Source organism: Leopardus geoffroyi, chromosome C2 (assembly GCF_018350155.1).
Source record: "Leopardus geoffroyi isolate Oge1 chromosome C2, O.geoffroyi_Oge1_pat1.0, whole genome shotgun sequence".
NCBI lineage: Eukaryota > Metazoa > Chordata > Mammalia > Carnivora > Felidae > Leopardus > Leopardus geoffroyi.
In genome coordinates this window covers 27395943-27418176 of record NC_059333.1, presented here as the reverse complement: position 1 = coordinate 27418176, position 22234 = coordinate 27395943, and the positions used below count along the sequence as shown (strand labels likewise).

General features: G+C 36.9%; 1 long non-coding RNA gene across 1 annotated transcript in view; it reads left to right on the top strand.

Annotated features, from left to right (window-relative positions):
* The first annotated feature begins 10724 nt into the window (after window positions 1–10724).
* The window catches only part of LOC123610698, a 392464-nt gene continuing 380954 nt past the window's right edge, over window positions 10725–22234 (top strand). The window contains exon 1 of the long non-coding RNA XR_006718253.1: window positions 10725–11878. This is a non-coding gene — a long non-coding RNA (uncharacterized LOC123610698). The remainder of the gene's footprint in view (window positions 11879–22234) is intronic.

The following is a 22234-nucleotide window of genomic DNA, read 5'->3' as shown; positions in this document are numbered from 1 at the left end:
CTTTTTAACTCCTATCCTCAATCCCACCTTTGACAATACTCGGATATTCCAATGAGCTCTCCTTGCACATTGCTATGTGGGTATGCTTGCTACTTTTAATGATTATCTCCTATTTACACAATTTGTCGTTCTTCTACTCTGTTAAATTAAATGCCATTATTCCACTTTTTGTCTTTATATATATTATGGTTTAGAGTTATAGTAGTCTCTATTTTAAGAAAATATTTGAGTTTGTGTGTTAGGCTGATGATGGTTCGCAAAAATATGTCAAGGTCCTCATTCCCAGAACCTCTGAATATTACCTGATTTGGAAAAATGGTCTTTACAGATATAATTAAGGATTCTGAGATGAGGAGATTATCTTGGATTATCAAAGTAGGCCCTAAATGCCACCACAGGCATTAGTGTAAGAGAGGCAAAGGAAGGAGATTTGACACACATAGAGGAGAAGGCGATACAAAGATGGAGGCTGAGATAAGAGTGATGTGACTTCAAGCCAGAAAATGCCGGAAAATACAGGAGCCACCAGAAACTAGAAGAAGCAAGGAACAGATTCTTTTTGCAGAGCCTCCAGAGAAAACATGGCCCTGCCCAAAAGCTTTATTTCATCCCAGTGAAATTGATGTTGAAATCCTGGCCTCCAAAACTGTAAGTAACTTAATTTCTGTTGTTTTAAGCCCCTAAGTTTTTAGGAACTTGTTCAAACAGTCACAGGAAACAAACACAGTTTGTATTAGAGTTTCTTTTTCTCCTTTATGCTTTATGATAATTTTTAAAAGGATAAAGAAAGAGATATTTATTTCACCTTCTTAAAATTGGAATCATTTAAATCTTTGATTTAGGATAGTTTCATTTCTCATAATTTCATACCTTCCATAATGAGGATGCTCACTTTCAGAAGTATTGGAGCTTTCCCAGATATGGAATTTTAACACTGTCTTCATTTATTTTTCTCCCCTTCTTACTATATAGTATCTCTTCTTAAACAGATCTTACTTACTTCGCTTTCTTCCCTTTCCCCTCTTTTTCTTTTCTTTCTTTTTCCAACAACCTATTGATTATTTACTTAATGTTAGGCATTGTGGTAAGCTTTGAGAATATAGAACCAATAAAGCTGTTTCTACTGCCTTCCAAGAGCTTACTAAGGAGCTTCCAAGAGCTCCTTCTATTGATACAGAAAAGGAATAAAAATAACATTGGTTTGGCACAAAACATAAAATCAAAAACAGAAAGAAAAATCAACAACTGAAATACCATACTGTAGGTGTTAAATTAAATGCGTGAGCAAAATGCTGTGGTCTCATGGACCTGAAATGAATAGTTCTACTTGACAGAAACTGAAGGGGTCTATGAAGTAGTACCTGAGCAGGGTCTTAGGGGATGAATTGAGATTTTATGAGGAACTAAACAGGGAAAAGGCATTTTATGGAAAGAAACTGCCTCTACAGAGGGCACACATATGTTAAAGAGCATGGATTGCTTTGGCATTTGCCAATAGGCTTGGAGCATAGATTAAAGGTGGGGGAGGATGGAGTCATGAGACTGACTACAAAGGTTGGAGTCAAATTATGATGAACACTTTTTTGCTTGTGTTAAGGAGTTTAGATTTGTTTGATTGAAGTATTCATATAATTTCACTCATCTGTGGAATTTAAGAAATAAAACAAAGAAACAAAGAAAAAAGAGACAAAAAACATACTCTGAAATGAACTGTTGGTTGTCATATGGGTGGGGTGGGAGATGGGAGAAATAGATGAAGGAGACTAAGAAGTACAAACCTCCAGTTGCAAAGTAAATAAGTCATGGAGGTGAAAAGTACAGCAGAGGGTATATAGTCAATAAGACTGTAATAATATTGGTGGCAGGTGGGAACTGCATTTTTCATGGTGAGCACAGTGTAATGTATAGAATTGTTGAATTATTACTTTGTACACTTGAAACTAACACTGTGTATGAAAATATGTGAGATACACACACACACACACACACACACACACACACACACACACACACTGAAATATTATTCAACTATACAAAAGAATGAGATCTTGCCATTTGCAACAACATGGATGGGCTGAGAAGATATAATAATGCTAAGTAAAATAAAGAGTTTAGATTTTTGTTATTTTAGAAATGGGAGGAAATGGGCTTTAAGAAGGAAATTGGCATGGTCCATTAGGAATAAAACTGTCAGCAGTTTGATTATCACACTGATGAAGAGAAGTTGGGAGATCAGCTACAAGTCTTTTGTAAGAGACCCTGTGAGCTGTAGATGACAATGACCTGAGTCAAAGCAGAGGTAATGGGGCGATAAGAGAACAGAATGAAGAGATAACTATGAAACAAAATTGGCAAAGTGATGGAATTTCTACCATTAAGTGGGAATGTTAAGTACAAAGGTAGTTGTCACAGAGTGCAATTGGGTACTGAGGGAGAGGAACCAAATTGAATCTGGGAGGCGCAGAGGACAGGACACCAAAGCTGTTTATTCAGAGAAGGAACAAGTTATTTGAAGAAGAGGATCAGGAAAATAGATTGTGGCAACAAGGCTCTCCAAACACCAGAGACAATCTGAAAAATGGCATGGATGTGAGAAACAGATTGGCTATTGGATCGGCTAGAATAGAAATAGAATAGAAATTCCAGTGGGGTGTGACAAATGAAGGAACCAGTGAGTGGAAACCTCCGGTTATCTTTCTTCATCTTTTCTTTCCCCGAGTGTTCATTTGTACATTTCTACCAATCTTTATGCCTGGAACAGTTTTTGTCCAGTGGCTGTACTTTCTTCCTTCTAAAATATACTCAGAACTTCTATCTGCCAGGACAACCATCCCAATTTCATGTTCTCAGGAGAAATTTGTATAGATTTGTAGAGATTAAAAAATTATATCCTATTGCTTTATCTGTTTATAGTGCATCATTTATTCATTCAGCACACATTTAGCCCATTAAAAGGAATAGCCAAGATACTATGGCTTCCACTGGAATACAAGTACACCAATATGTTCTCTTATTTGACAAGTGTGAAGAAAAAAGACAACACCTCATAGCATATCTTCATTGTTCTATGCACCTACAAGTATCTTGCAACATTTGAATATTTCTTCTTGAACTATGTTCTAGGGAGCAAGAAAAGAATAAACTTTGTAATGTGTAATCTGTGTAATATATCCCAAAGTGCTTCAGCTAAGATATTTACATAACTTTTTAAGTACATACCATGGTTAGAATCAATTTCCTTTCCATAAAAGCTTCAAAGTTAATTAATTTAGCCAAGAATTGGGGGACAAAAATCACAAACATGGTAACAATTCCCCAATCTAATTAAATAGCAGCTAGGATCTGAAAAACAAATCTTTATTGAACATTTTTGAACTGGAATCACGGAACTTTTTCTGCCTTTATGTTCAGTAAACCAGCATATGCCCTTCTATTGTAAGTTTAGTTTTGATCATTGGGATACAAGCTCAAAGAGCTCGGCAAAGTAGTATGTTGCCTAGGGTTAGCTCTTTAGGATTATCTAACTGAAGAGTCTAAGTTTTAACATTAGCACGAGCAACCAGAGTTTTGCAGCCTAACAAGGATTTTAGAGCCAGTGGTATAGAGTATTCAGTTGAATTTGGCATCCTTGATCCTGGTAGGCTTGCCTTTCTTGGCAATATCCTCTGAACCAGAATTCCCCCTGGATAGTACCAAATATCCTTATCTAAAGCCTGACAATAGTTATAAAGAGGTGAATATCATTTTCACGTGTTGTATAATTTTATTTTTGTAGGAGTTTTCAGACAGAGTATTTCACCCATATTAGAATGAATGTCTTGACACTCTAGGGATTTGGGGCACCAAAATCTCCAAAGGGACGAAGGAGGACGTAAGGTGGGCCACAGGGAAAGATAACATTGGGTGGAGTGGTCTTTCCACACTTCTCAAGCTGTAGCATACTGCGTGTTCTTCACTACCTGCTTGTGAGAGCCCTGGTTTATCTCAGACATTCTTCCACAAAGGCCAAATAGAATCTCGCTCTCTAGTTCTTGCCTGAGCTCAGCCATCCTATGTGAGCCTTGATATACTAGCACGCATGTGCCTAATGCTTCTGCTCTCTTTTCCTTGATTGAACTTGTTACCACTCTATATTCCCCAGGTGTTTCTGGGGCCCACGTAGATTTAGCTGCCAGCAGCTAGAGCAATGACTCAACTCGATGGAATCTATTGACAGGGTGCATGGGGAATACTCAGTATCCCATGTGTGATCAAAAACAATTCAGATAAAAGGACCTCAGTTTAGCCTTGGCCTCACAGCAGATCCTCACCTGAGGAACTCAACACTTGCCGCTTGTATGGATTCCTATGGAATTAGGCCTCAGTTTTTACCTCTCACCATGCAGGACACACAACCCATCCCAATTTGTCCCAATTTGTGACTTTGTGTGTGTGTGTGTGTGTGTGTGTGTGTAATTTGTAAAGTTCTTTATTTTCTGTGATCTGAATTAAACTCATACTTTCCAACCACTCTAGGATTCTCAACCCCATCTACCATCATCTCCAATCCAATTAGGCTATTTTCTACATTCTCTTTTAAAGCCTCTGCTTGTAGGATATAGCAACTCATGTCAGAACTGTTTACATACATGCATTGCCTATATCTCTTCAGGAGCCATGTTTTTAATTTCCTTCCAATTTCCCAGTCTATTCATTCATTTATTTTTTCAGATTATGCCAGTTTATCTGTGTGTGTGTGTGTGTGTGTGTGTGCATGTCTCTTTCTGATTCTGTCTCTGTCTCTGTTCTCTCTCTGCTCTCTCCTCCCTTTTCATCTATTTCTAATCTCCATATTTTACTTCCTTGTTTTATAGTTTTTGTTTTAACAACATCTTTAAGTAACAGCACCAGACTGCTTTTATATATTTATTGAAACAACAAAGTTGTTGAATGAGGTGATTTTGGACAACCTGGACACTTGTTCCTTCCTCAGCAGGTGATTTTGATTTTATATTTCAATACTTTGTTCAGCTTTCACTGTTTATTAATGATCCATTTATGTAGAGTTCTCTCTATTTTCTTTTCCTTTCCCCTCCCTCCCTCGCTCCTGTCCTCCCTCCCTCTCTTCTTTCCTTCCTTCCTTCCTTCCTTCCTTCCTTCCTTCCTTCCTTCCTTTTTCTTTTTAAACAACTTCACTCAACTCCCTACCTGCTCACGCACTTTGCTACACATATCCTAAACTACAGTAATGTTCTTTCTTACTTTCCTACTGCTGCACCAATCCATTGGGAACCACACAGACTGGGAGGGTCTCAGACATGAGTTATTTTAGATTGTCCGGGAAGATCTAATTAAGGGTCAAAGTAGTAGATGCTGGGGGAGGGTGATTGTCATTGAGTGAAAGATGCCTATTGCCATAGGCTCTCAAAGGAGAAAACAAAGGCTTTTTGCATATATGAAAATGATTTTATATATAATTTTAAATTTTTCTTGTGGATCTAAGTACCAAATTAGAAACAGTGAAATGGAAGGGAATGGGAAAATTTTCAATTAATTATAAAGGAAGACTCATTCCAACTACTGACTGACTACATTTGAGGGAGTAAATAATCCAAAATTAGTTGAAAGCATCAAGATTTGTGATAAACAGAATCCTCGAATTCATAAGATAGTAATGCCTGCCTCTACTTTTGTTTAATGAATGCTTCTCTTTTATAAAAGAAACACAGTTAAATTACAAATAACTTAGAAAGAAAACAAAGAAGTAAAACAATCCAGGATTCCGCTATACAGAGATGACAGTTGATATCAACATTTGGATACCTGATACTTTTATTATATTCACAGACACCTATTTTACAAAATTTGAGTCATGTATTATGTGGGGTTTGTTTTATTCCTGCTTTTATTTACCTGAAGTTCACATCTCATAACTTTATATAATCATTATTTTCTTTTACATATTTTTAATTTTTTATTCGAGTATAGTTGACACACAGTGTTACATTAGTTTCAGGTGTACAACTTAGTGATTTGATAAGTTTAGACATTATGCTGTGTTCACCACAAGTTTAATTACCATCTGTCTCATTACATCGCTAGTACAGTATCAGTGGCTGTATTCCTTATAATTCCCGTGACTTATTCATTCCATAACTGGAAACCTGCATCTTTCTTCCCTTCACCCACTTTGTCCAATCCTTTACCGTCCTCCCTCCCAGCAACCATAACTTTGTTCTCTGTATTTATAGGTCTCATTCTGCTTTTTGTTTAAATAGCTACATAAAATACCATATTAAAAATCGATATATTCTTATTTTCAATTTTATGGGACAGCTATAAACAGCTTTGGACAAAAATGTTGGTCTGTGTCACTGAAGACTTTCTTACTAAAGAGTCTTGAGTTTCTTAAAAAAGAATCTTTGAGGGGCGCCTGGGTGGCGCAGTCCGTTAAGCGTCCAACTTCAGCCAGGTCACGATCTCGCCGTCCGTGAGTTCGAGTCCCGCGTCGGGCTCTGGGCTGATGGCTCAGAGCCTGGAGCCTGTTTCCGATTCTGTGTCTCTCTCTCTCTCTCTGCCCCTCCCCCGTTCATGCTCTGTCTCTCTCTGTCCCAAAAATAAATAAACGTTGAAAAAAAATTAAAAAAAAAAAGAATCTTTGATACAGTATATCCTTGATATAATATTACTGGGAATCATGCCCCACCTCAGAGCCTTTTCAACAGTGGGTGCCTCTCTAGAAGTGTTTTCTCTCATATGTTATCTTGTTGGATTCTTACACTGCGTTTTGAATACTGGTCAAATGTTACCACACCAGAGAGACATTTCCCTGAGCACCTACATAAAATAATGTCATATCCACCACCTCTGTAATCATGCATTATTTTTCATCTTAGTATTCAATAGGACCCAATATGTTATGTTTATTTTATTTTCTGTCTCCACATTTTAGAACCTAAGCTAAATGAGAGAAGAAATACGGTCTATTTTGTCAAACAAAACAGTGCCTCAAATAGCTCTTGGCACAGAGTAAGTGATTAATAAATATTTGTTCAATAAACAGATAAATAAAAAGAAAAAAGTAGGAATTTTGGTACCTATAAGCTAGTTCTTTTCCAGAAAGCTTGTTCCAATTCAAACATTCATAAGCACAGAATAATCTAATTTGAATATTAATTTTAAAATTGTCAAATAATAGGAAAAACATATACTAAATCTCAGTGTTTGGTTTAGTTTTCATTTTTTTATTTCTTCTTAGAATTATCTATGCCTCTTATATTTTTCATTAAAATGTTTCTTTAAAATAATGTGCAAGAGCTTATATGCATTGTGTTGAAATTTTTCACATTTTTATGGACATTTTCCTCTTTCATAGTATTCTTTTAGATTTTCCTTATGTTTTATGACATCTTAGGCAAAAAAATGTGTCGAGTAGAACATTCCAAGATTTCTTCCTCTGAGCTCACCAGCAATATTGCTATAGACTTCAAACTTGTCTCCCTACTTTTTTAAGTTTGTCATCCATATCATTCATGCTTTTTCAGTGTTATTTATAATCTTTCAGTTTTTTCTTTATCCACGATTCCATTTTCTTTTTAAGGTATGTATTTCCATTGTATTATCTTGTTTTTATTTTAGGCCATTTCTTCCTTCTTGTTTTGGATGATAGGGCTCATGTCTTCATGTATTCTATTTAAAATGCCCCCTCTCACTTATTTTAATAGATGATACATTTAGTTATTGCTATCCTTTTGATAATCTTCTTTTCCCATTGTCTCTGTTGTGTTTATCTATAGGCCCTCATTTTATATTTGTTTTCTACTTGCTCAACAATAAATCAGCCTAGATCTAGATCCAATGTCATGTTTACAACCAGATGACACCTGTTGTTTTCTTACTATCCACTTCTTTCTGGTTAAAACCTATTTAGGGGCGCCTGGGTGGCGCAGTCGGTTAAGCGTCCGACTTCAGCCAGGTCACGATCTCGCGGTCCGTGAGTTCGAGCCCCGCGTCAGGCTCTGGGCTGACGGCTCAGAGCCTGGAGCCTGTTTCCGATTCTGTGTCTCCCTCTCTCTCTGCCCCTCCCCCGTTCATACTCTGTCTCTCTCTGTCCCAAAAATAAATAAACGTTGAAAAAAAAATTAAAAAAAAAAAAAAAAAAAAAAAACCTATTTATGCTGGTCAAATACCCTTCCTGTCACCCCAGCTGGGTGACAGGTTGGTGTGCAGACCTCCCAGCTAGAGACTAGGAAGCCGACATGAAGTCTGACTTTGCTGTCTACAGTGAGTGGTCTCCTCGGTCCCCAAACTGATAGTTTCACAAGCAGGAAAAGCTCTACTTTGTAATATGTGTTTCTCTTCCCCATCTTCCTACCCTTGCTACCACCTACATTGCTTTAACTAAATTTGGGGAGGTTTAATGTGTCACATGCCAGGCCTCTCCCTCCTGTTTTCTGGTTCTAAGGCCAAAATATGAAGAGATGGTATTATAGGGATACTACTCTATGTAAGTCAAGAAGCAGCACCTTCTATTGATTCCAAAGTGATTTCATGGCAGTCCAAGGTTTTAGTGGAAGAGGCCCATGGATCTGAATTAGTTAATTAAGAAATGTTGAAATGTTTTCTTGACTTTCAAATGAATAGGGTTAGTTTGTCTATGTGTATAGACCGTGTTGTTTTCTTGTAGTTTAGTAACATTAACTTTAGAGGGATGGTAAAGAAATTGCCTTGATTCATCTTAGTTTTTAGAATTATCGTAAGCTGTGTTTTTCTACGTAGGTGCTTTAAAAGAAAATGTGCTGAAAGCAATTTGTGATGGCAGACTGCTAATCAAATGTGTTGAAAACTACAAGTTTGATAGCAATGTTTTTCTAGACTTATTTTGGTTCATCTATTCTTTATCCCAAATTGACTATCTTCCAAAATATTGCAGATGATTAGGGAAAAATACATAGATGCAGGATGGAATTACTATGGGAAATGTCAGCATCATATAACAAGTGGCTAATATTTTGTTGTTATTATGTAATGCTTAGAAATGACATCTTTATCATTTCATATAGAAATGTTATATCCTATCACTTTGAATGGCTTCTTAACTAATTGAAACATATGACAGAGTTTTGGTGATAAAGTTATCTGAGCTATTGAAATACTTTAGATGAATTTGGCAAAAATTATCTGCAGTGTTTGATTAAAGCACCATGACATCTAGAGTAACAGTTCCTCCACATAAAATGAAGATGGAAACAGAGTGGGGTCAAACTGACAAACTTATTTTCAGTAGCATCCTGTTAGCAATCTTCTCAATGTAAGATACCACACTTGGGCAAAGGGGATTCCTTTTCATAAGGTGTGTGTAATTCAGAAATGTCTGTGGTCATTTTACTCAATGGCCACTATCTACTATGACATCAGCAAAGCTCTTTCGAATGCCGGTGTATGTCTTGTCTTTTAAGAAGGTTATTGGTGGCCTTTCTACACTTTATCTGAAAGTCCTTTGTTTAGTGCAGGTAGAAGCTCTGTTGTAGCAGAGGCCAGATCCTTGGGGCGGATGATTGTAGACTCCTGATGCATATGGCTGGCGTTTTTGTTGACTGACTCTCAGGAGTTAGTTGTTAGTCTTAAATGAGGGAAACAAGAAAACAGAGTTTGTTCTTTATAACACATGAAAATGGAACGTAGAATTATAGAATGGCATTGAGTCAGAGAAATTTCTAAAGACGAGGTATCTTTCAAGCAGTGATTAGAATTCTTGATATTCTACATATCTGGTAGCTAAAGAGCCCCAAATGCTTTTGAATAATGCTTGTTTTCAAAATATGAAACAACCACAACTGAATCACTAAATGGTGTCAAGTCATTATTGTAATTATTATTTAACTTAAAAAAAATTGTTACTACATGGGAAGAATTTGGGGGAGGGATTTGATTTTCTTTACAGAGTTAGAATTGCCATATAACATATTAGTTTCTGGTGTATAACATAATGATTCAGTCTTTGCACTAACTTGTTTTATTTTTTATACTTATTTAGAATCAATGTCAACCTCCTTTCCAAATCTGTCAGTGACTCCTTTTGAATATTGGAGAAAGTGGAAACCCCCAATTTCTGTCTTAGCTGTCCCCTATAACTGATTTTGACACTCTAATTACCACATTCTCTGTTACTACAGTTTCCCAAAATGATCTTATCCACCTTGTAGTATTCTCCCATCCTGTGTCTTTCACCTATCTTATTCATTCTTGGATTTTTGGTTTGTTTTATTAAAGTCAGACAATGTCCAATTTGAAAGATACTTCAGCTGGCCAAGTAAAGGTTAATGAGATGGAAACACTAAGTTTAGCATCCACATGGAATATTGTCATTCCTATAGAGCATGGCACCAGATGAGGCTTTGTGGCATCATCAAGGGCGAGAAAATGTGGTTGTGGCAGATCCATCTTTGAGTGATGGCTATTTTGCGTGTGTCTGGGGCGGGGCACTTTGCTAATATAATCACTGTAAAGCACGTGTTCCTTAATTGCATTATAGTATTCACTAGCATGAATTTGATTTGAAACAAAATTCCCTGATATCTCTGCATCATTAACTTATTGATAATGATGGCTATTATTTTTGAGAAATACACAAACTTAATGTATGAAGTTTAAATGCATCTGTAGTTGTAAAAACATGCTTTCCTCTTTCACGTTCGCTTATTTTCCTTTATGTTGAAGACTCCTTTTTTGATATTGATTAAAGAAAGGAAGCATTTGTCTTGAGAACAAAATGAAATTCTAATTAAAGTAGTTACAAGAAAAGAAAAATCATGACATTAAGATAACATGTAATGTTGGAAGAGTTTAAAAATAGCAATTTCTGTCTCCCAAAGTGGTATGATTTTGATTCCCTTAGGCATAGAGAACTTTGTTTACGGTGGTTTAACTTTGCAGTTTGATAGAAGTCAGTATCTTCAAAAAACTAAAACAAAACCTAGGAACTCAGGGATGAAGTGATACCCGTATCTGTGTGACACATTAGCTATTTTGTCAGTTCTATATTCCCAAGTTGGAATTTAACATAAAAGAAATACCTCATTACTTTGTTCTAAATCGTGTCTGATCCAACATGGAAGAAATAGATTTGGGGGGCTTTCTTATTAGAAAAAAAATCGTATCTTTGACTGAATGAAATAGTTCCTGCAAAAAGCAACTTGGAATTCACCTTTGGTCTCCTTCCTATCTTTAGCCTATTTTCTATAAAAAAGGTTTCTAGATTTTAGGGTCTGCTTAGTTTTGGTTATCTCAGCTGTAATAAGTAGCCTTGGGACCCCCGAAGGCACACCCCACACACTTATGCTGCGTGACCTAAGGTCACAAGTAATGGCCGCAAGCTAATTGATTGAGAAAGGCTTGTCTGGCGGGGCCTCTTTGCGTCCTCTCTTTACATTCCTTAGTCCTGTGAAAGAGGCACTGGCCGCTCAGCTAGCAAGGAAGGAAAAAAGAGAGGAAGTTTCTCCGCGTTCTGATTACTCTCTGAATTCCCTTGTAGCGAGCTTACTTCTCTCCACCCACTTCTTACCGAGAACTTAATTTGAAGGTGAACAACTTAAAGCCTGTTCCCAGAGAGGTCCCCGAAAGGTGATTTGAGTGTTTACCGAACTGAAGGAACAAATTACCTACTTGAGGCGGTGGGCAGCGTATGGAAACGCTATTAGAACTTCAGCAAAGTGCACAGCTGCCTAATACCGAAGCCGGGACTCAGATTGATAGGCAAATCAGCCAGCTCGTGGAAGGGCCCTCTGGGTGGCGGCTCCGGGCTGGGCTAGTGGGTGCTGGACAACTGTAGGCAAAACAGAAATGGAGCAGGGGCAGCAGATAGCACACTTTTACGCCACGCAACTGTTGCTTTCGCATGGTGAGTGCAGATTTAAGATATTATTTAAAATATGCTTTCTGTGTGGTGAGACAAGTAACGACAATCTGTTGTGCCTGGAGGGAGATTCTAGCAGGATCATTTCTTTTGAGTTCTTAGGTGATCTGGTTTTGTTTCTGCTTGGTTTCCCATTAAACTTGGCAGTGCTGACAGAGAAAGACAGTATGTGCCTTGTCTCGCGTGTCCTTTTTCTTAAAACTGTCCTTTTGTTGAAATCACGCTTCTCTTCGACCTGAATAAATATTGTTTTAGGCAAATCGTCTGTGGAATAGATAATGAAGGAACAGCGGTGTGACAGAATATATGTAAACATTGCATTTGGTCCCACTTCGTGTCCCTTCCGCACGGCTTCGTGTTCAGCCGCCTTATCTCAAGAATATACAGCCCAGGCTGTGTGAAAAGAGCTTTGTGCGAGAATTCCTGCCAGTTAAAGGGTCAGGGCCTGTGCGTTATCTGACGGCCAGCAAGACTCACTGGGGTGTCCTCTTATTTTTTAACCTAAAATAGGAAAAAAAAAGTGCATCTTTACATGTTAAGAAGTAAGTGTGTTTTGAGTCCAGCAGTTGCCTTCTTATAGTTTATGTGTGTTATTCCTGGCAAATTGTTTAAACCTCTTTTGAGAAGGAGCATGCAAACTTCTTTTGTTTCTTTTTTTGCCTTGTTTGCTCACATTTCACTGTAGAAACTTTGCACACAATTTTGTTGTTGTTGTTGTTGTTTTGAATTTTAATTATCTTGAAACAATACCGAGTAGTTTTTATTTCAGTGCAAATATGTTGGAAGTTAGTTGGCTTGCTTTTTCTGGAGAAAAATACCTCAGAGAGTAAATGGTGCTTCATTCCTAGTTGAACCAAACTTATAATCGTATTTTAAATGTGCTTGTTGTTGTTGTTGTTGTTTAAATCAGAGGCTTTAGGGAGTGTTCCTAGAAATGTTATAGAAGAGATTCTTCTGCAAAAACTGCAAGTTCAGTATTACAGCTTTAATAAGTGCCAGGACATTATTGCCGTTGTTGACTTTGTTGTAAAAGCAGCTTTATGAACACGGTGACTGCATTCGATGTTACCAAATGAATGAAGTGAAAAATGTGTCTTCCATAATGCTGATTCGAGAAAATAGAGAGGTCCGTGTTATGATTGTGTTTCACATTCATTTAAACTTTTTTTTAAAGAACAGCTCCGTAATGCAAATTTTGAATAATCATTTTGAAAATAAAAATAAAGTCAGCTCTTTGTATTTTGAAATTTATAGTTTCTGTTTGCTAAAGTAAATTAATAAATGGAAACAATACATTGAAGTGATTGTGAAACTATAAAACTTTACAATAAAGACAAGAAAGCTTTTAAGGAAGATGGAATGTGTTTTCGCTTACAGGGCAATTTTGAAGCTTTACTTAACTCTTCTTTTCCAAAGATTTATGGAAAACTCTCAACTGTTGCAGAACCAAGTAATACTCTTGACTTTAATACAAAAACTATGCATAAAGGGTACATAGTTCACGGATATTTACATAGTTCAAGGATAATTACTTTTTAGTTATTCCTATGATTTGATATAAGCTTCTTTCAGCAATTGCAAAATGTGCCTGACAAATCCTTTTCTAAGAGAACAAGTTCAATTATGTTTGTCACCTGTTACGTCCATTCTTTCTTTTGCTCATATACACGGTTCCTAGCTATTCGTTAGTGCTGCAAGACAGTGAAAACCTTTTTGAGAGAAAATGTTGAAGTTTTGGTTTGCATGCACATTTTGAGGTTTTTAAGATTATGTTCTCATCAGTATCACGCAGTGTTCTTAAAGGCTTTTGTTATGATCTTGATATGAACAGTCAAGAAAGGAGATATAAATTGTTTGAGTTTTCCCTTTAATACGGCTCAGTTAGTAAAGTTAAGTGTGGCTGTGGATTTATGGAAGGCTTTGCCAAGAGAGTAACCTTTGAAAATTTCTCCTTTTGGTATCATTTTCAGTAAAAAAAAAAAAAAAAAAGTTTACCCTCTCACCTATTTCCTCCAAACCAATCCCGAGACCAAAAATTAAAGGGAACTTCATTAGTTTCCTCAGTTATAAAGTCTAACCACAACTCAGGAAGTTTCTATACTATGGGGGGGGGCTGCAAAAAATGGAGTTCCCTCTTATGGAAGTACATAATCGTTATAAAAACAAATTAAAAAGATCTGCTTAATTTTCCTAACTATTAATCTTAAACTACTATTTCCCATCTTTTCTGGTCATATTTACTTACTGATTGGTTACTGGAGTGAAAGAATCTTTTAAAAACTGAAATTGAACTTAGCATTATTTTAAAGTCATGATTTTGAAAAGGTGTATATTTTCTTATATAAGAGTGATTTTCCACAGAAGTTTGAATTATGCGTTAAGTTAATAGAAAGTAATGGAAATAAGTTCACAAATTAATATACGGTTCTCCCTCTTATTTATATATAAGACATATTGGCAATTGATTGTACTTTTCCCCATATTACTATATTACACCAGATTGGAGTGTGTGTATGTGTGTGTTTGCATCTGCACTTATGAGTTCACAGAGAGGAGGTTGAGTGGCCTGGACATATGCTATGGTTATGACACTTTTTGACTTCCTTAATTCTCGTGGTCACTAAATATCAGGGGTTTTCTCCACCCATGTAGCAGTAGACATCTGTTTCAGTGAGGAGTATAATGTTGGCTGTATTCTTGTTTCAGTTACATTCATCAATTTGTTTTAAAGATGATTTTTCTATCCAAATATAGAGCAGAATCTATAGGATTGGATTCTATCATCTCTGACAAATTATGAGTCATTTAAAAGCTTTCCTAAAGAGTGGCAATATGGTTTTTATTACTCTTTTTACAGGGAAGAGAGCAGAGTGGTTGTTCATCTTTCTAGACACTTTGATCTTAGAATACACATCTTTCTACGTTGTGCACGTCTCCAGAATTTTCTTTTCAAATGTTGCTTCTTTTACCATTAGCTCTAATCTCTTTTTCTGGAACATCCTAGTAAATATATGTTGAAACTTTACAATATGTCATACATATTCCTTAAATTCTCTTTCATATTATTTTATATATTCTTCTGTGTTGCATTTTTGGTGAATTACTCAGAGATATCTTCCAATTTACTAATTTTTGTTTTGACTATGTCCACTAGAATTCTTTTGAGTATATGTATTTTTTCCCCTAGGAATTTTAATTGATTCTTTCCTCATAACTACTTTCATTGTTGTATCTCTACTTATTTGCTTATAAATTGTATTGGTGTTATTTCTTACTTTATCTCCTCAAGGATACTAACACGCTTATTTTGAAATTGATCTACTTTCATGTCATCTGGAATTACTTTATTACCTTTTTTTTTCCGTGTGTGTGTGTGTGTGTGTGTGTGTGTGTGTATGGTTTCACTTGTCTTGGAATTTTTGTTTTCAGGCTCAACTTGAGTGAGGGATTTTTAAAAGTTCTCTCTTTGCTAGCCCCACTCAGTCCTATGGTCATAGAGTTGGCCCTACACCCTCCCGACCCCCATCTCAGAATCTCTGATAATGGGCATAGATGTAAGCCACGAAGTCAAACAGCAGTTTGTCCTAGGTGCTGACAGCCAGATTATGACTGCTGCCTCTGGCCTGCCTACGTAAGCAGCTGTGTGTAAACCACGGCTCCAGGGGCGTAACCCGTTATTCAGCTTCCTGTTATCCCACACTCCGGTTTCAGCCAGTAAACCTGGCACTGATTTTCACTCCCTGGAGGGCAAATGTGGCACCCCAGTTCCCTCAGATATATAGGGAAATGTTTGCCACTCATTCCAAAGACCAGGTGGTACACTGTAGCTTTCTGTTTCTGTTTCTCTTCTATCTCTGATATTTACCTTGTTTTTGTTATTACTTTTGCATGAGCTCATTTCATATTTTATCTAATTATATGTTGGTGGCAAAGGCAGGGAACTCACACCGTATTCTTGCAATGCCATCTTAACAGGTTTCCCAAATCGGGGGCTTTGGAATCAGAAAATGTGGGTTCGGATTCTAACTCACTTATTAGCTGTGTTACCTTAGTCAAAATCTTTAATTCCTTAAAAGTCTCCACCTTTTTCCCATCAAAAATATTGATAGCGATGCTTATCCCATAGGGCTGTCCTAAGCATTGAATGAGATAACGCAGCATGTAGCTCTGTGCTTAACCATATCAATGTGCAAATTTTAGGGGGGGGGGGTGGAAAGTAACCAAAACCAAAACCGAACCAGACGCTACCAATTAGGTAGTGAATAAATGGCAACACACTAAGAAGTGTAAAGTAGACTTTGACGGACCATGGTTTTGATGGACTAGGCTTCAAATCTGTAGCATTGGCAGAACATATGCTTGGCTGGGTAGGACATGAGCTTCTGAAAACCAAAAGATTTTAAAAGATGAAAAAGACGAGGCTGAAGATGAAGCAGCAGCAGCTTGGAATTAGTCTTAGAGTTTGAAAACAGAGAAAGAGACATGTTTCTAAGAAGCTATTGCCAATATGTCCTCGAGTAGAACGTTTATGAAGGAAGCATTTTATTTTCCTTTCTTACCACTGGCTTCCCTCCACCATGTTAGCTTCTTCTCTTTCATTTCTATTTGTAGGAACATCTTCTGTGCACGCCTTAAATATTCATAAGCTTCAGTGCTCCTTCCTGGACTGCCTTTTCTTCTCGTACTATCCTCTCTCCTTTGTTCATCTCATTCATCACCATGACTCCAGATACCGTTATTAACCAACCTCTAGCCCCTTTCTCTCTCCCAAACTTTAAACCGGATTTCCAGTTACCCACTGGTGCCTCATATGCAACATGCCCAAATCTGAATCATCATGTCCCTGCCGGAAACCTTCTTGGTCTCGGTCTGCCATCTACCTGCTTGCCCCAAACAGGATCAGGACATGACACCTCACCTTTCCCATATTTCTCTCTTCCCACACATTTAAGCTCTATGAAAGACTGATCTTATTTCTGAGTATTTCTTTTTTAAAATCACTCTCCAGTTTCCTCTCTACATTTCTTACCATATGACTGATACTGAAAACCACTTTAGAGTTTATCCATTAAGGATAAGGACGTTGGGGTATGTATGTATCCCCAACTCCTATCTGGCATTGGCTGAGATTCACTCCTACTCTGTGTAGCTCTGGAATTCTAGCCCACCTCATGGCAACCCAAACATATTTTTGGCTCAAGAACAGCCTCAGGCATGGAATGGCAAGTGCTTTCAGTGAAACACCCTCACTGTGGAAGGACAATGTGAGTGCCAAGGGTATATGAATAGAACACCAAGATCATCTGCAGTGTACATTTAAGAAGACATTTAAGTTCTTCCCAAGTGTTTGCTATTCCAACCAATGTTGCAAAGAACGTCATGGTATATGTTCCCTTGTGAATATATGTGTTGAATTTTTCTTAGGGTATATATGCAAAAGTGGAATTGTTGTGAGATCCATGTGGTCTCAATTTTACCACCAAAATAGGCTTCAGGTTGTCTCTAAACTGCCAGTGTTTATATTGGATATGTATGTATGCGTGTGTGTGTATATATTTCTCAGCTCGTCATTGATGAAAAAATTCAAGAATCACTAGATTAAATTAAGACCAGTAGTTGATTATTCAGTCATAAGAAAGAAGGGATTCCTGCCATTTGCAACAATGGATGAATCTTGGGGACATTATGCTAAGTGAAATAAGACAGAGAAAGACAAATACTGTACAATCTCACCTATGTATGGAGTCTAAAACAATTGAATTTGTAGAAATAAAGAACAGATTGACAGGGTTGTGGGATGAGGAGAGGAAATGGATGAAGGTGATCAAAGCTTTAACTTTCCAGCTGTAATATAAGTAGGTTCTGGGACATAACGTAGAGCATTTTGACTATAGTTAGCACTACTGTATTTCATATTTGAAAGTTGCTAAGAGAATAAGGTCTTCAGAGTTCTCATTACAAGAAAAAAAAGCATGTAAGGTGATGGATGTTAACTAAACTTACTTTGGTAATCATTTCATGACATATGCATCCATCAAATTATTATGCTGTATAACCTTAAAGTTTTATACAGTGTTATATGTCAATTATATCTCAGTAAAGCTGGGGAAAAAAAAGACAGTAGCTGGCTAGAAAAGAACACATGAGAAAATCAATATTTAAGGAGTATATAGAAGACAAGAAGGAGGTCAAAAGAAGATATAGAAAGAACGCTCAGAGAAATGGCAGAGAGAATTGTGGAAGCCGAGAGTGTTAAAGGCTTAGTAGCTATAAGAAAAATAACTTCAAATATAGTCCATTGAATAAAACAGAAATTTGCCTGTCTCATATTATAAGCCATATTGTGCTAGTGGACTCACTCTGCTCTTCAAGGTCATTCAAGAATCCAAGTTCCTTCCCTCTTGTTGCCTTAATAGGTTTACAGGCATAGCTAAGCTCACAACAGGAATAGAAAAAGAACTACAGTTTAGGGATGGCAGCCTGTCTTTAAGTTGAAGAGAGTCTAGAAATTATATATGATATTTATGTTGTATTCTACTCATCTCAATTTAGCCACACAGCTACAACTGGGTATGAGAAAAGCTGGAAAATACAGTTTCTTTCTGGGAGGCCATGTGATTAGGAAGAGGGGAAAATGAATTTTAGAATATCCAGCAATTGCCACACCAACTTTCTAAGTTAAAAAAAGTAGTGATTACATAGATTTATCTAGTCATTTAACATTTAATGAGAGATTGCTATATTTGGTCATTATTCTTTTTTTTAATGTTTACTTATTTTTGAGAGAGAGAGAGAGAAGACAGAGTGCTAGTGGGGGAGGGACAGAGAGAGAGGGAGACACAGAATCTGAAGCAGGCTCCAGGCTCCGAGCTGTCAGCACAGAGCCTGACGTGGGGTTCAAACTCACCACCTGAGCTGAAGTCAGATGCCCAAGCAACTGAGCCATACAGTTGCCCCTATTTGGTCATTATTCTATGTGATAAGGATACAGACATTAAAAATGCTACCAAGTAGTTTATATTTTATTTTATTGTATTAAATGTTTATTCATTTATTTTGAGAGAGAGAGAGAGAGAGAGAGAGAGTGAATGAGAGAGGCAGAGAGGGAAAGAGAGAATCCCAAGCAGGCTCTGTGCTATTAGCACAGAGCCTGACATGGGGCTTGATCCCACGAACCATGAGATCATGACCTGAGCTGAAGTCATTGGTCAGATGCTTAATTGACTGAGCGACCCAGGCATCCCTAGTAGCTTATATTTTAGAAAGTAAAGATAGGTGGTAAATAAATTAACAAATAAATATATGATATAATATTAAGGAGTAATAAGTACTAAAGGGGAAGAACAAAGTAAAAGGATAGAGGTGTTATTTTTAGATATACTAGTTAAAAATGATCTATTATGGTAAAAACTGAAAAAGGTCCTTTGAAAGACAAAATACTGGAATAGCCTTTTGTTTTTTTATTATATTTATTTTATTTTATTTTATTTTATTTTATTTTATTTTATTTTATTTTATTTATTTTGGGAGAGAGAAACAGAGAGAGACAGACAGACAGACAGAGAGCCAGCATGAGCAGGGGAGGGGCAGAGGGACAGAATCCCAAGCAAGCTTTGCACTGTCAGTGCAGAACTCGATGTGGGCCTCGAACCTAGGAACTATGAGATCATGACCTGACCCAAAATCAAGTCAGATGCTTAACCAACTGAGCCACCCAGGCTCCCCGGGGTCTCCCTCTTTGGAGCAGAATTTGCATTTCAGTTGCAAGCCTAGAATATTAGTTGACTAGGATAAGGAGAGCTGCAATGGGAAGTAGATTCAGAACAAAAGGAGAGTTATGCTTTTGACGAGTTTGGGAATAAAATTGACCATGATTATATCCTAAAGAGAAGATGCCTACAGAGATGAGGTTGGTGCCAGTCCTAGTGCTGGAAGGAAAGGAATGATGGTCACAGGTGTAGATAGTTCATATATGATGACCTCATTTTTCCCTAAGCAAGAAATCAGGGAAACTACTGAGAGTTCGGGCTATGTCCGGTTCTTGATGAGAATTATGAAGTTATGGGGTTGTTATGAAAATTTCCAGCGAATATGAGAAGCCCAAATCTAGGAGCGAAGTGTGGCATGGAGTTCTATCTGTGCTGGGATTTTTCTGGGTAATGGAATAGTCTGCCTGTGCCAGGTAAGAAAAGATGGTAATGAGAGTGGTTTAGGTGATGAGATACAATGTTCATTCCAGAAAGCAAAAGAAATACCCCTTCAGAAGAGAGCTGACTAGAGAACCACATGCCCAGTTCTGGATTATGCCTGAGTTTGTAAAGCGATAGAGATAAATGTTTCAGCTTATATTTTTCAGGACAAGTCTTTTCTTTTACAATTTAATATTCAAAAATTCCAAATTTCTAATTACTTGACTTTCTAGTTTATATTGTGAAGATAGTTGTGTAGGGTTGTAAATTCACTGTTGCAGTTATGAAACTGGTTAGACAAGTCATAAAAATACTAAGAAATTAAAATCTTAAGTGAATTCCTGTAGCCTTGCCATTTGAGTTTTCTTGAACATCTGCCTAGGCCCTGGTGGGATTACTACTTTACTTCATGTAAAAAGTAGGGAAATGGAAACTTCTGGGGGGGGGGGAAACATATAGTTTATAAGCTATTTATTGGTTGATTTACTAAATGCTTAGCATCACATATATCATCTTTTGTATTTCATTCTTCCATAGATGCAACCTCATAGAGCACTCAGCCCTTCTTGGCATACCATATATGTCTTGATAACTTGATTCTGTTTTTTTGCCCCCATTTCTTGTCCTTTATATATGGATATTTGCATTTTCCCACCTTTACTCCCACCTTTTATCAGGAATAACATGAGATATAGAGAAGCCGTTGCCAGAGGTATTCCTAGTTTTTGCCTTTTGAAAGTAATATCTTGACATCATGACATTTTCTCTTGTTTCAGATCTTTTAGTTTTTATCTTTTGATGAAACTGTTCATTGTTTCTGTTAATTTTATGGTTCTCAGATTACTCCCAAGATATATCTAATTTAGACCTTTTGGGGTGTTGTTGCTGTCATTTGTTTGTTTCCAAGCAAGTGTATTCTTTCTAGTGTTTATTTTCTATAGAATATTTTTATTTATTAGCTTGTCTTTCCTGTAAAGGCAGTAAAGTGTCTTTAAGGTTTTCTTCTGGCCTCCAAGTTGCATTAACTTGTTTTGTCTGGCTTCTCTTACCTTTCTTCCTGAAAGATAAAGCCAATTTCTGTATTCCCATCTCAGAATTTGTTTACTAAAGTAAAATTCCAGTTTTGTTTTCAGATCTCCTTCATCACCCTACTCGTATTGCCATTTCTTGCTGCTTTAAGTTTCTCCTACACTATACCCAGTTGCTGACATGGTCCCATCAGATGAAATTTTATCCCAGTTTCTGTAAAATGTCTCCCTCAATAAAGAAGAGGTAAACATTTAAATCTGTAAACTAAATATGGTATTCTTTTACATCAGCATCTTCTATGGTAAATTTTGATACCTTATATTCACTTACAGTTGGCTTTCTTGTTGTTCTCATCTTCTCAATCAATATTTTCATGTCAGATGTAAATTAATAAGATTAGATTTCATATGTTCCTGATGGCAAGACAACACAATGTAACAAGACTTTTTACAGTCAATACGCATTTGTACTATTTATGCGCTAGAAATTACATAGGGGAGGATATCATGAGAATAGGGCTCAAATCATCTAGGCTTAGAACATTAAAAATTTTTTTTTAATGTTTATTTATTTTTGAGACAGAGAGAGACAGAGCATGAACGGGGGAGGGTCAGAGAGAGAGACACACAGAATCTGAAGCAGGCTCCAGCTGTCAGCACAGAACCCAATGCGGGGCTCGAACTCACAGACTGTGAGATCATGACCTGAGCCGAAGTCGTACGCTTAACCGAGTGAGCCACCGAGGCTCCCCTAGGTTTAGAACATTTTAATCAACATTTAGAATTGTTTTCTCCTGTGAATAGAAAAATGATTAATACTAAGTGTTAGTAACCCTTTAATCACTGTTACGCATTTAGCAAATCAATTTAATTATTCATTGGGTGATTAGAAATGACTAGTTATAAACAGAAATTTAGAAAAGCAACATTGATGCTTGATGCACAAATACACACATATGGATTGATAGATATAAGAGATATAGATATTTACACACACTATGGAATTTTGTATTTCTTGTTTCATCTGTATAGCTTCCTGAAATGCTTTGAATTAAATCAAGACACAATGAATTTTGTGTTTGAAAATCCCATGACATAGCAATAAAAAGGAAGAAACAGAAGTG